Source organism: Oncorhynchus masou, unplaced genomic scaffold (assembly GCF_036934945.1).
Source record: "Oncorhynchus masou masou isolate Uvic2021 unplaced genomic scaffold, UVic_Omas_1.1 unplaced_scaffold_688, whole genome shotgun sequence".
NCBI classification, from domain to species: domain Eukaryota; kingdom Metazoa; phylum Chordata; class Actinopteri; order Salmoniformes; family Salmonidae; genus Oncorhynchus; species Oncorhynchus masou.
In genome coordinates, this window is record NW_027013332.1 from 395095 (window position 1) to 411027 (window position 15933).

A 15933-nucleotide genomic window follows, 5' to 3' on the forward strand; every position below is an offset into this window, starting at 1 on the left:
CTCTCACACACACACACACACACATACACATACATATGCACAGACACATACACACGCACGGACACAAGTATACACACAAGTACGCACACTAGTATGCAAACTTGTTCTATTTTTGTATTAGCATAGCCACAACTACCCGTGTCATTTTGTTGATAATTCCCTAGAGTTAACACCGACTGCAGTCACACAGACAGAGACACACAGATGACTCAGAGACAGAGATATCACAAGAAGCAGAGACTTAACGTATAGAGGGCTTGCAGTTGACGTGAGACTGACGCCTCCTGGTGGCCCATGTTGGGAAGACCACCACATTAATTCTAGAAGCAGAGACTTAATGTATAGTAGACCTACATAGAAAGAAAGACCCAGGCATTGTTAAAGATGTCAAACGTCATCTATGCTGAACCAGATGGGAACAAGAAGGTCAAGTTTGACAGAGGTGAGATGGAGGAGAGGATTGTGGATATCTACGTCAGTGCAGACACCCTGAGAGACGGTGAGACCAGCACCAAGAGTCAGACACTGCTCCTAATAATGGACCAGGAGACAAGCACTCAGGTACACACACACACACACACAAACACAAACACAAACAACGTAAACGCCTCAGGAAGAGACCCTTTCTAGTTGCTGCAGTATTTCTGGGGCTGCTGCGTCTTCTACTGGCTGGGATCATAGGCCTGTCTGTCTACTGTGAGTTTGTGTCCAAGTTCATTGATTATCACCTAGTTGTAAGAAGTGCTGGTTACTAAGCCTATTTACCAGGTGTTTTACCTAATAACTATGTGTTTATGCTTTGTAGATAACAGAGACATCACAGATTCTGAGGATAAAAGGAACAACCAGAGTTTTTCCTTTATAATACTAACACAACTGCAGAAAGAGACCAGCTACAGACCAGATACAACAACCTGACTGAAGAGAGACCAGTTACAGACCAAATACAACAACCTGACATAAGAGAGAGACCAGTTACAGACCAGAAACAACAACCTGACTGAAGAGAGAGACCAGCTACAGACCAGATACAACAACATGACTAAAGAGAGAGACCAGTTAAAGAACAGATACAACAACCTGACTAGAGAGGGACCAGTTACAGACCAGCTACAACATCCTGACTCAAGAGAAAGGCCATATTCAGGCAAAGATTTTTGTGAGATATAATCTGTGATAAATTATAAGTAAAATAAACAGTAAATATATATCAATGGGTTATATTATATATCAATGAGTATGAAGATACTGGCTATGTTTCTCGATGTGTACACCTTTTGCTCTACAACTGAGCAGCATTTTCAAAAGGGATGGGGAAACCTTGACTACAGTTTGTACTTCCACTCACTAGGAAGAAAACCTGTCTGAAGAGAGAAGCAATCCTGGTGATCATAAACAGCAGAGAGGAAGAGGTGATAGGGAGGAGGCAGGGAGGTGATAGAGAAGAGAGAGAGAGTTGAGAGAGAGAGGGAGGTGAGAGGTGAGAAAGAGAGAGAGAGAGACAGAGAGAGGGAGGTGAGAGGTGAGGAAGAGAGAGAGAGAGAGAGACAGAGAGAGGGAGGTGAGAGGTGAGAAAGGAGAGAGAGAGAGAGAGAGAGAGAGAGAGAGAGTCTCTCTCCCCTTTCTCTATTATTTCCCATAGTTATTATGTTAATGGTTGTGTTGGTTACACTTTTTTGGGCTCCGTTATTTACATAACAGATAAGGAATACTTAAAATGTGCATATATAAAATAGAGATATTTTAATTAGAATACAGCCGTAGACAGAAGTCAAAGATCAAACATCAGACATGCAACTGATGTCTCCTGAGTTCTGCCCCGAACAAAAGAAAGACGGCATCTTTTATACCCGAGATCAGACCTTATGGGTGCGATCTCCTATGTCAAAACCTGCATGTGCAGCTAAAGTTATTCTTAACACAAGGTTTCTCAGAACCTGTCTCAGCAGTATGCAAATCTGCCCCTTGTTTTTAGAAAAACAGACACTGTCTCTCTCTGTCTCGCTATCACCCACAGTCCCTTTTCTCACCTTTCCTCACAGATGCTGAGCGGCGGGTTTTGGCAGAGAGCCAGACACAGACAGAGGCCTCAATACTCAGCTATACAGTGAGCAAAAGTACGATGGCACGAAAGCAAATTAGTAACAACATAATCAATGGTGGGGTTTTTAGAAGACCCACAAAATCAACTTTAACCCCATTTCATTTCAATAAAATACGCTGAACCAATGTGCACTTAACATTGTATTGACGTTTCTGCCCAGTGGGACTTTACTCTGTAAAATACTTGTATTAATAGTTTTCATTAGGAACATGGTCAGTGCGTGAGTTGGGCGGAGTTGGGGTGGGCAGTCTATGTTCATTTTTCTATGATTTGGGTATTTCTATGTTTCGGCCTAGTATGGTTCTCAATCAGAGGCAGGTGTCATTAGTTGTCTCTGATTGAGAATCATACTTAAGTCGCCTGGGTTTCACTGTGTGTTGGTGGGTGATTATTCTTGTCTCTGTGTTTGCATCAGATAGGACTGTTTTGGGTTTTCACGTTTCTTGTTTTGTTAGTTTGTTCATGTGAAGTGATTTATTAAAACATGATTCAAAATAACCACGCTGCGCTTGGTCCGCCTCTCCGTCAATGGAAGTAATCCCTTACAGAAACAATGCCCCAGCAGGAGTACCAGCTTCCTGATTGGATGTGATTGGATTAATAAAATAGAGTGACCTGAAAAAACAACAGAGGTTAGATCTGAGGCACTTACACGAGCACACAAGCATCCACAAGCATCCACACACACAACACACACACACACAAAGACACACACATACACACACTTCTGAATAACTCTTCAAACTAGAGAAAAGAGAGTGTATCATGTATTATATTATCAAACTAAGGCTGGTGGGAGTCATATCATGTATTATATTATCAAACTAAGGCTGGTGGGAGTCAATTGTATTATATTATCAAACTAAGACTGGTGAAGTCATATCATGTATTATATTATCAAACTAAGGCTGGTGGGAGTCATCATGTATTATATTATCAAACTAAGGCTGGTGGGAGTCATATCATGTATTATATTATCAAACTAAGGCTGGTGGGAGTCATATCATGTATTATATTATCAAACTAAGACTGGTGGGAGTCATATCATGTATTATATTATCAAACTAAGGCTGGTGGGAGTCATCATGTATTATATTATCAAACTAAGGCTGGTGGAAGTCATGTGTATTATATTATCAAACTAAGGCTGGTGGGAGTCATATCATGTATTATATTATCAAACTAAGGCTGGTGGGAGTCATGTGTATTATATTATCAAACTAAGGCTGGTGGGAGTCATGTGTATTATATTATCAAACTAATGCTGGTGGGAGTCATGTGAGTCACTAAGGCTGGTGGGAGTCATATATATATCCCATTATACTTATGGGGCCACTAAATGGGTGGCCCCTAGAACCCACGACGCTGGCGTGCAAGCGCCATGCTCTAGTGAGCCACACAGGACCCCATATCATGTATTATATTATCAAACTAAGGCTGGTGGGAGTCATCATGTATTATATTATCACACTAATGCTGGTGGGAGTCATGTGTATTATATTATCAAACTAAGGCTGGTGGTAGTCATGTGTATTATATTATCAAACTAAGGCTGGTGGGAGTCATGTGTATTATATTATCAAACGGATGCTGGTGGGAGTCATGTGTATTTTATTATCAAACTAAGGCTGGTGGGAGTCATGTATTATATTAAGAAACTAATGCTGGTGGGAGTCATATCATGTATTATATTATCACACTAAGGCTGGTGGGAGTCATATCATGTATTATATTATCAAACTAAGGCTGGTGGGAGTCATATCATGTATTATATTATCAAACTAAGGCTGGTGGGAGTCATATCATGTATTATATTATCAAACTAATGCTGGTGGGAGTCATGTGTATTATATTATCAAACTAATGCTGGTGTCATGGAGTCAAACTAATATCATGTATTATATTATCAAACTAAGGCTGGTGGGAGTCATATCATGTATTATATTATCAAACTAAGGCTGGTGGGAGTCATGTGTATTATATTATCAAACTAATTTCTTGGTGGAGTCATGTGTATTATATTATCAAACTAAGGCTGGTGGGAGTCATATCATGTATTATATTATCATACTAATGCTGGTGGGAGTCATATCATGTATTATATTATCAAACTAATGCTGGTGGGAGTCATATCATGTATTATATTATCAAACTAAGGCTGGTGGGAGTCATATCATGTATTATATTATCAACTAAGACTAAGGCTGGTGGGAGTCATATCATGTGTATTATATTATCAAACTAAGACTGGTGGGAGTCATATCATGTATTATATTATCAAACTAATGCTGGTGGGAGTCATGTGTATTATATTATCAAACTAATGCTGGTGGGAGTCATATCATGTATTATATTAGTCATACTAATGCTGGTGGGAGTCATGTGTATTATATTATCAAACTAATGGGAGTCATGTGTATATATTATCAAACTAAGGCTGGTGGGAGTCATATCATGTATTATATTATCATACTAATGCTGGTGGGAGTCATATCATGTATTATATTATCATACTAATGCTGGTGGGAGTCATATCATGTATTATATTATCAAACTAAGGCTGGTGGGAGTCATATCATGTATTATATTATCAAACTAATGCTGGTGGGAGTCATGTATTATATTATCAAACTAAGACTGGTGGGAGTCATATCATGTATTATATTATCAAACTAATGCTGGTGGGAGTCATATCATGTATTATATTATCAAACTAAGGCTGGTGGGAGTCATGTGTATTATATTATCAAACTAAGGATGGTGGGAATCATATCATGTATTATATTAACAAACTAATGCTGGTGGGAGTCATGTGTATTATATTATCAAACTAAGACTGGTGGGAGTCATATCATGTATTATATTATCAAACTAAGGCTGGTGGGGGAGTCATATCATGTATTATATTATCAAACTAAGGCTGGTGGGAGTCATGTGTATTATATTATCAAACTAATGCTGGTGGGAGTCATATCATGTATTATATTATCAAACTAAGGCTGGTGGGAGTCATATCATGTATTAGTATATTAAATCACCATATCATGTAGTATATTATCACACGAAGGCTGGTGGGAGTCATATCATGTATTATTTTATCACACTAAGGCTGGTGGGAGTCATATCATGTATTATATTATCAAACTAAGGCTGGTGGGAGTCATATCATGTATTATATTATCAAACTAAGGCTGGTGGGAGTCATATCATGTACTATATTATCACACTAAGGCTGGTGGGAGTCATATCATGTATTATATTATCAAACAAAGGCTGGTGGGAGTCATATCATGTATTATAATATCAAACTACGGCTGGTGGGAGTCATATCATGTATTATATTATCACACGAAGGCTGGTGGGAGTCATATCATGTATTATATTATCAAACTAAGGCTGGTGGGAATCATATCATGTATTATATTATCAAACTAAGGCTGGTGGGAGTCATATCATGTATTATATTATCAAACTAAGGCTGGTGGGAGTCATATCATGTATTATATTATCACTTCAGTTGAAACACATGTTTAATACTGATGAGCAGGTGCAAGTCACGTGTTGACCAGTGTGGTGTTGATTTGACAGTTTAAAACATGTATCACTACAATTAGTCACACAGATGCAGGACATTCCAGAACGAACACATAGATACAGACGTATATTAGAGTTGCGATAAGTGGGAGTTACTGTATTGGACCACCAGTGTGTTAAGATGTCAGAGGGAGTCTTTGAAAACTCAGATGGATTTGAAGACGATGAGCCTGATGCAATGAAGAACACAGACATTGATGGCCAATTACATGCCAAACATAAGAGCCTTCAAGCCCAGTACAAGAGATGGAGATGTTGCATCTGGTAAGATTGCACGAACACACCCACACAGACACACACACACACACGCACACACACACACACACACACACACACACACACACACATGAGCACACACAAAATTATAGGTGTGACAACCCCAGAACTCTACCTTTATTTGTCTCAATCCTGGATGAAACATGACCAAAAGATCTTTAATCATTTGTGATTCAGTACATGTTCAGTGGTGGAAGAGACCTCTGGAGTTGCTGCAGTGTGTCTGGGGCTGCTGTGTGTTCTCCTACTGGCTGGGATCATAGGCCTGTCTGTCTACTGTAAGTTTAGTATGTTTTTACTGAGACTTAAGTAGCCAACTAAAATTATACTTTCTCATTAATGGTGTTTTAGTTACATGTTTGACTAACTTTCCTTTTTACAGATGGAGTCGCTTTTCATCACGACTCAACAGAGAACAGCTACAGGACTGTTACAACAACCTGACTAAAGAGAGACCAGCTACAGTCCAGTTACAATACCCTGACTAAAGAGAGAGTCCAGCTACAGTCCAGTTACAACAGCCTGACTAAAGAGAGAGACCAGCTACAGACCAGTTACAACAACCTGACTAAAGAGAGAGTCCAGCTACAGTCCAGTTACAACACCCTGACTAAAGAGTCAGCTACAGTCCAGTTACAACACCTGACTAAAGAGAGAGTCCAGCTACAGTCAGTTACAACACCTGACTAAGAGTCCAGCTACAGTCCAGTTACAATACCCTGACTAAGAGAGTCCAGCTACAGTCCAGTTACAGCACCCTGACTAAGAGAGTCCAGCTACAGTCCAGTTACAACACCTGACTAAAGAGAGTCAGCTACAGTCCAGTTACAACACCCTGACTAAAGAGGGCCAGCTACAGTCAGTTAAAATACCTGACTAAAGAGAGGTCAGCTACAGTCCAGTTACAATACCCTGACTAAAGAGAGAGTCCAGCTACAGTCCAGTTACAACACCCTGACTAAAGAGAGAGTCCAGCTACAGTCCAGTTACAACACCCTGACTAAAGAGAGAGTCCAGCTACAGTCCAGTTACAACACCCTGACTAAAGAGAGAGACCAGCTACAGTCCAGTTACAATACCCTGACTAAAGAGAGAGTCCAGCTACAGTCCAGTTACAATACCCTGACTAAAGAGAGAGTCCAGCTACAGTCCAGTTACAATACCCTGACTAAAGAGAGAGTCCAGCTACAGTCCAGTTACAACACCCTGACTAAAGAGAGAGTCCAGCTACAGTCCAGTTACAATACCCTGATTAAAGAGAGAGTCCAGCTACAGTCCAGTTACAACACCCTGACTAAAGAGAGAGTCCAGCTACAGACCAGCTACAACAACCTGACTAAAGAGAGAGTCCAGCTACAGTCCAGTAACAACAACCTGACTAAAGAGAGAGACCAGCTACAGACTGAGAGAGTTTTTCTTAATGGGAGGCTTACCAATCTCAGTGAGTAAACATACAGTAGTACATTGTCATTAATCCCACACACTTTATCGTGTGTCTGCATTCTTTCATAAAATATCCAGTGTTTTAAGTTGAAGGAAATTCATGTTTTCATCTTCAAGAACAAAACTGTCCTGCTGGCTGGCAGAAGTTTGAATCCATTTGGTACTTCCTGTCTACTGAGACTAAAACCTGGAAGGAGAGCAGAGAGGACTGTCTGGAGAGAGGAGCAGACCTGGTGATCATAAACAGTGATAAGGAACAGGTGTGTGTGGGGGGTTAGATGAGATCAAACATACAATTATATGTACAGTATATTTATCTTTTTCAATAACAACAATTTGTCTTCAACCTCAAGAGGAGAGTCTGGATTGGTCTGACCGATTCTGTTATTGAGGGGACCTGGAAATGGGTGGATGGAACCCCCACTGACCACAAGGTGAGAGATGATAACTAATCTGTCAATAAGGCTCCATTCAACCTTTTTCTATACTGGTTACTGTCACTGATGATACCAGTCAAGACGATTAACTATGACACATTTCTGTATATTATTTAGGATGGTGATGTTCTAACTGTGATATCTGACTGTTTTTAACCCTGTTGGTACTGGTAATAACCATGATATCTGACTGTTGTTAACCCTGAAGGTACTGGTATTAACCATGATATCTGACTGTTTTAACCCTGTAGGTACTGGTATTAACCATGATATCTGACTGTTGTTAACCCTGTGGGTACTGGTATTAACCATGATATCTGACTGTTGTTAACCCTGTAGCTACTGGTATTAACCATGATATCTGACTGTTGTTAACCCCTTGGGTACTGGTATTAACCATGATATCTGACTGTCGTTAACCCTGTAGGTACTGGTATTAACCATGATATCTGACCGTTTTTAACACTGTAGATACTGGTATTAACCATGATATCTGACCGTTTTTAACCCTGTAGGTACTGGTTATAACCATGATATCTGACTGTTGTTAACCCTGTAGGTACTGGTATTAACCATGATATGACTGTTTTTAACCCTGAAGGTACTGGTATTAACCATGATATCTGACTGTTTTTAACCCTGTAGGTACTGGTATTAACCATGATATCTGACTGTTGTTAACCCTGTAGGTACTGGTATTAACCATGATATCTGACTGTTGTTGACCCTGTAGGTACTGGTATTAACCATGATATCTGACTGTTGTTAACCCCTTGGGTACTGGTATTAACCATGATATCTGACTGTCGTTAACCCTGTAGGTACTGGTATTAACCATGATATCTGACTGTCGTTAACCCTGAAGGTACTGGTATTAACCATGATATCTGACCGTTTTTAACCCTGTAGGTACTGGTGTTAACCATGATATCTGTCTGTTTACCCTGTAGGTACTGGTATTAACCATGATATCTGACTGTTGTTAACCCTGTAGGTACTGGTGTTAACCATGATATCTGACCATTTTTAACCCTGTAGGTACTGGTATTAACGCGATATCGACTGTTGTTGACCCTGTAGGTACTGGTATTAACCATGATATCTGACTGTTGTTAACCTTGGGTACTATTACATTAACCATGATATCTGACTGTCGTTAACCCTGTAGGTACTGGTATTAACCATGATATCGACTGTCGTTAACCCTGAAGGTACTGGTATTAACCATGATATCTGACTGTTTTTAACCCCAGGTACTTGTGTTAACCATGATATCTGACTGTTTTAACCCTGTAGGTACTGGTATTAACCATGATATCTGACTGTCGTTAACCCTGTAGGTACTGGTATTAACCATGATATCTGTCTGTTTACCCTGTAAGGTACTGGTATTAACCATGATATCTGACTGTTGTTAACCCTGTAGGTACTGGTGTTAACCATGATATCTGACCATTTTTTAACCCTGTGGGGCACTGGTATTAACCATGATATCTGACTGTTATTAACCCTGTAGGTACTGGTATTAACCATGATATCTGACTGTTGTTAACCCTGTAGGTACTGGTATTAACCATGATATCTGACTGTTGTTAACCCTGTGGGTACTGGTATTAACCATGATATCTGACTGTTGTTAACCCTGTAGGTACTGGTATTAACCATGATATCTGACTGTTGTTAACCCTGTAGGTACTGGTATTAACCATGATATCTGACTGTTTTTAACCCTGTAGGTACTGGTATTAACCATGATATCTGACTGTTGTTAACCCTGTAGGTACTGGTATTAACCATGATATCTGACTGTTGTTAACCCTGTAGGTACTGGTATTAACCATGATATCTGACTGTTGTTAACCCTGTAGGTACTGGTATTAACCATGATATCTGACTGTTGTTAACCCTGTAGGTACTGGTATTAACCATGATATCTGACTGTTGTTAACCCTGTAGGTACTGGTATTAACCATGATATCTGACTGTTGTTAACCCTGTAGGTACTGGTATTAAACCATGATATCTGACTGTTGTTAACCCTGAAGGTACTGGTATTAACCATGATATGACTGTTATTAACCCTGTTGTTAACAGTATCTGACTGTGGGTACTGGTATTAACCATGATATCTGACTGTTTTTAACCCCTGTAGGTACTGTATTAACCATGATATCTGACTGTTGTTAACCCTGTAGGTACTGGTATTAACCATGATATCTGACTGTTGTTAACCCTGTAGGTCCTGGTATTCCAAACAGCCTGATAATATAGGTCCAAATGGGACGAGGACTGTGCTGAGATACACAAAGACCAGAGTCCTCGAAAGTCATGGAATGACTTGTCATGGCAACAAACGGACCTGGATTTGTGAGAAAGTGCTTTAACATCACCATGATAACATGCTGTAACACATTCTGTAAACCACAGTGCACACAGCTTCCTCATTCTCTCTCTTTCTCTCTCTCTATCTCTGTCTCAAACGCATGCACAAATTTTGTATTAGTTTGTATTAATAAATGTCCTGCTTTTTTCCTGACATTATAGCTTCCGGTAACGATGTTAATTAATAATCTTTGACAGTCAGTCTTTGTGGTCAAGTTCGTATAAGAACAATATCAAATGCTCATATTTGACTGTTGTTCTCCTAAATGAGTCCCAAAAGAGGGAAGTGAAGTTGATATTTTCAGTGGTTCACCAGCTGTCACTTAAAACGCCTGAACCAATTAGGTTCATAGCGAGAGAGGAGAGCCCTGGTGGTTTATGTTGTCTCCTCATCCTCACTGGTTAAGCATAACCACCCTCAATATCCACTTGGAGCAGTTTGTAGTGTTGAATATATTGTAAGAACATTATAATGACCCATGATTACAGTCCTGGACCTACTGAACATGTTGATGTATATTTGGGAGTAAAGAAAGATGCCCAGGGTCCCTGCTCATCTGTGTGAACGTGCCTCAGGCATGCTGCAGAGGCATGAAGACTGCAGATGTGACCAGGACAATAAATTGCAATGTCCATATTGTGAGACACCTAAGATAACGCTACAGGGAGACAGGACATACAGCTGATCATCATCACAGTGGCAGACCACGTGTAACAACACCTGCACAGGACTGGTACATCCGAACATCACACCTGCGGGACAGGTAAAGGATGGCAACAACAACTGCCCGAGTTACACCAGGAATGCACAATCCCTCCATCAGTGCTCAGACTGTCCATAATAGGCTGAGAGAGGCTGGACTAAGGGCTTGCAGACCTGTTGTAAGGCAGGTCCTCACCAGACATCACCGGCAATAACGTCACCTATGGGCACAAACCCACCGTTGCTGGACCCGACAGGACTGGCAAAAAGTGCTCTTCACTGACGAGTGGTTTTGTCTCACCAGGGTGATGGTCGGGATTCGCGTTTATCGTCGAAGGAATGAGCGTTACACCGAGGCCTGTGGCTCTTGTGGGGGGATCGATTTGGGGTGAGGTCCGTCATGGCCTGGGCGGTGTGTCACAGCATCATCGGACTGAGCTTGTTGTCATTGCAGGCAATCTATACGCTGTGTGTTACAGGGAAGACATACTCCTCCCTCATGTGGTAACCTTCCTGCAGCTCATCCTGTCATGACCCTCCAACATGACAATGCCAGCAACCATACGCTCGTTTTTGTGCGTGATTTTCTGCAAGACAGGAATGCCCAGTGTTCTGCCAGGGCCAGCAAGAGCCCGTATTCCAATCCTATTGAGCCCGTCTGGGACCTGTTGGATCGGAGGGTGAGGGCTAGGACCATTCCACCCAGAATTGTCCGGGGAACTTGCAGATGTCTTGGTGGAAGAGTGGGATAACATCTCTTAGCAGAACTGGCAATTATGGTGCAGTCAATGAGGAAGAGTTGCACTGCAGTACTTAATGCAGCTGGTGGCCTGCCAGACACTGACTGTTACTTTTGATTTTGACCCCCTTTGTTCAGGGACACATTATTCCATTTCTGTTAGTCACATGTATGTGGAACTTGTTCAGCTTATGTCTCAGTTGTTGAATCTTGTTATGTTCATACAAATATTTACACATGTTAAGTTTGCTGAAAAATAAATGCAGTTGACAGTGAGATGCTTCTTTTTTTTGCTGAGTTTATGTTAACAGCTAGCCTTTGTTCTCCACTTCCCTCTATGATCTATATCTTCTGGCATGATAGTGTCCTGTCCATCATCACAAATAAGTAAGTACCATTCCCTGGGCAGGAGGACTGTGTTGAGATATACTCTGGACAAGGCGACCATGTTGAGACATGGATTGATTTCATGTTCTGCAGAAAACGGTTTAACAATAATCACTGTAGCTAATCTCTCACACGCACAGACACAGCATGCCAACTTGTTCAATTCTTTGTATTAGCATAGCCACAACTACCCGTGTCATTTGTTGATACTTTCCTAGAATTATATATGCAAAGTCACAATGATACCTACATGTACATACTACCTCAATAAGCCTTATTATCAGGTCTGTATATAGCCTTGCTACTCTTTTTTCAAATGTATTTTTACTGTTGTTTTATTTCTTTACTTACCTACACAAACACACACACACCTTTTTTTGCACCATTGGTTAGAGCCTGTAAGTAAGGTCTTCACCTGTTGTATTCGGCGCACTTGACAAATAAACGTTGATTTGATTTGATTTGAACACCAACAGAAGTCACACAGACAGAGACACACAGATGACTCAGAGACAGAGATATCACAAGAAGCAGAGTTAACGTATAGAGGGTTTGCAGTTGACGTACGACGCCTCCTGGTGGCCATGTTGGGAGACCACCACATTAATTCTAGAAGCAGAGACTTAATGTATAGTAGACCTACATAGAAAGAAAGACCCAGGCATTGTTAAAGATGTCAAAGGTCGTCGAAGCTGAACCAGATGGGAACAAGAAGGTCAAGTTTGACAGAGGTGAGATGGAGGAGAGGATTGTGTATATCTATGTCAGTGCAGACACCCTGAGAGACGGTGAGACCAGCACCAAGAGAGAACAGTCAGCAGACACTGCTCCTAATAATGGACCAGGAGACAAGCACTCAGGTAACACACACACCCCGACCGAGCAGAGTGAAGACCCATCACTCAGGTAGGAACTAAGAAAACTCTGTCACGGAGACTGAAACACTCTAGTGATAACACACAATCACAGCGACTCAGGCAGATTACACACACACACACACACACACACACACACACACACACACACACACACACACACACACACACACACACACACACACACACACACACACACACACACACACACACACACACACACACACACACACACACACACACACACACACACACAAACAACGTAAACGTCTCAGGGAAGAGACCCTTTCTAGTTGCTGCAGTGTTTCTGGGGCTGCTGCGTCTCATACTGGCTGGGATCATAGGCCTGTCTGTCTACTGTGAGTTTGTGTCCAAGTTCATTGATTATCACCTAGTTGTAAGAAGTGCTGGTTACTAAGCCTATTTACCAGGTGTTTTACCTAGTAACTATGTGTTTATGCTTTGTAGATAACAGAGACATCACAGATTCTGAGGATAAAAGGAACAACCAGAGTTTTTCCCTTTATAATACTAACACAACTGCAGAAAGAGACCAGCTACAGACCAGATACAACAACCTGACTGAAGAGAGAGACCAGTTACAGACCAGATACAACAACCTGACTGAAGAGAGAGACCAGCTACAGACCAGATACAACAACCTGACTGAAGAGAGAGACCAGCTACAGACCGGATAAAACAACCTGACGGAAGAGAGAGACCAGTTACAGACCAGATACTACAACTTGACTAAAGAGAGAGACCAGTTACAGACCAGATACAACAACCTGACTAGAGAGAGACCAGTTACAGACCAGATACAACAACCTGACAAGAGAGAGACCAGTTACAGACCAGCTACAACATCCTGACTAAAGAGAAAGGCCATATTCAGGCAAAGCTTTTTGTGAGATATAATCTGTGATAAATTATAAGTAAAATAAACAGTAAATATATATCAATGGGTTATATTATATATCAATGAGTATGAAGATACTGGCTATGTTTCTCGATGTGTACACCTTTGCTCTACAACTGAGCAGCATTTTCAAAAGGGATGGGGAAACCTTGACTACAGTTTGTACTTCCTCTCTACTAAGAAGAAAACCTGTCTGAAGAGAGCAGCAATCCTGGTGATCATAAACAGCAGAGAGGAAGAGGTGATAGGGAGGGAGGCAGGGAGGTGATAGAGAAGAGAGAGAGAGTTGAGAGAGAGAGAGGGAGGTGAGAGGTGAGAGAGAAGAGAGAGAGAGAGAGAGAGAGAAAGAGCGAGAGAGAGAGAGAGAGAGAGAGAGGGAGGTGAGAGGTGAGAGAGAAGAGAGAGAGAGAGAGAGAGAGAAAGAGCGAGAGAGAGAGAGAGAGAGAGAGAGAGAGGGATGAGAGAGAGAGAAAGAGCGAGAGCGAGAGAGAGAGAGAGAAGAGAGAGGGATGAGAGAGAGAGAAAGAGCGAGAGAGCGAGAGAGAGAGAGAGAGAGAAGAGAGAGGGATGAGAGAGAGAGAAAGAGCGAGAGCGAGAGAGAGAGAGAGAGAGAGAGGGAGGTGAGAGGTGAGAGAGAAGAGTCTCTCTCCCCTTTCGCTATTATTTCCCATAGTTATTATGTTAATGGTTGTGTTGGTTACACTCTTCTGGGCTCCGTCATTTACTTAACAGATAAGGAATACTTAAAATGTGCATATATAAAATAGAGATATTTTCATTAGAATACAGCCGTAGACAGAAGTCAAAGATCAAACATCAGACATGCAACTGATGTCTCTCCTGAGTTCTGCCCCGAACAAAAGAAAGACGGCATCTTTTATACCCGAGATCAGACCTTATGGTGCGATCTCCTATGTCAAAACCTGCATGTGCAGCTAAAGTTATTCTTAACACAAGGTTTCTCAGAACCTGTCTCAGCAGTATGCAAATCTGCCCTTGTTTTAGAGAAGAACAGACACTGTCTCTCTGTCTCGCTATCACCCACAGTACCTTTTCACCTTTCCTCACAGACGCTGGGCGGTGGGTTTTGGCAGAGAGCCTGGACACAGACAGAGGTTTAATACTCAGCTATACAGTGAGCAAAAGTACAATGGCACGAAAGCAAAATAAGTAACAACATAATCAATGGTGGGGTCTTTATAGAAGACCCACAAATCAACTTTAACCCTTCAGTTGGATAAGGTCCTGAATGGTTAAGGACATTCCACTCGTGGTTAAAATGAGAGATGAACTCACCAAGGAGGTGAAATAATGGTATTACAGACTGTCTCAAAACACACTGGAGAATACAATCCTAGGGAGGACCTTGGACCTTCTCTCCCAATAGGGTTGATAGTAGGTGAGGAATTGAAGAAACACAAACTGAGATGAAGAAGAAGATTAAGAAAAAGGCAGAAGAAAAATAAGAATAGTTAGTTTAAGATTTAATAAAAGGAGTGTGAAAACATACCTTACTGGGTACACATTAGTTGAATCAACATTGTATCAATATCATTTCAATAAAATTACGCTGAACCAACGTGGAATTGACATTGACATTGTCTCTGCCCAGTGGGACTTTACTCTGTAAAAAGCTTGTATTAATTGTTTTCATTAGGAACATGTCATGTGATTTGCCATATTCTAACACTGTCTTTTCAAGGCTCTGAAAGTCAACTAACAAGGAAACAATGTCCCAGCAGGAGAACTAGCTTCCTGATTGGATGTGATTGGATCAATAAAATAGTGTGACCTGAACACAACAGAGGGTAGATCTAAGAGGCACGTACATGAGCACACAAGCATCCACACACACAAGAAAACATACACAAAGACACAACACATACACACACTTCTGAATAACTCTTCACACTGATGTCAGTATAGATAGAGAACAGACAGTAAAGAAGGCCCCTATAGGGCCATTGGTGGCTGGCCACTTAGCACAAAACATAACGTGACTTCCTTATGAACAATGACACATACAGGCCTTGCAAAGTATAACTTCCAGTCTGATTTTGATTGGATACTTAAA

General features: G+C 41.1%; 1 pseudogene; it reads left to right on the forward strand.

Annotated features, from left to right (window-relative positions):
* Window positions 1-5819: 5819 nt before the first annotated feature.
* Window positions 5820-7869, forward strand: LOC135536963 (C-type lectin domain family 4 member M-like; annotated as a pseudogene).
* Window positions 7870-15933: the final 8064 nt, after the last annotated feature.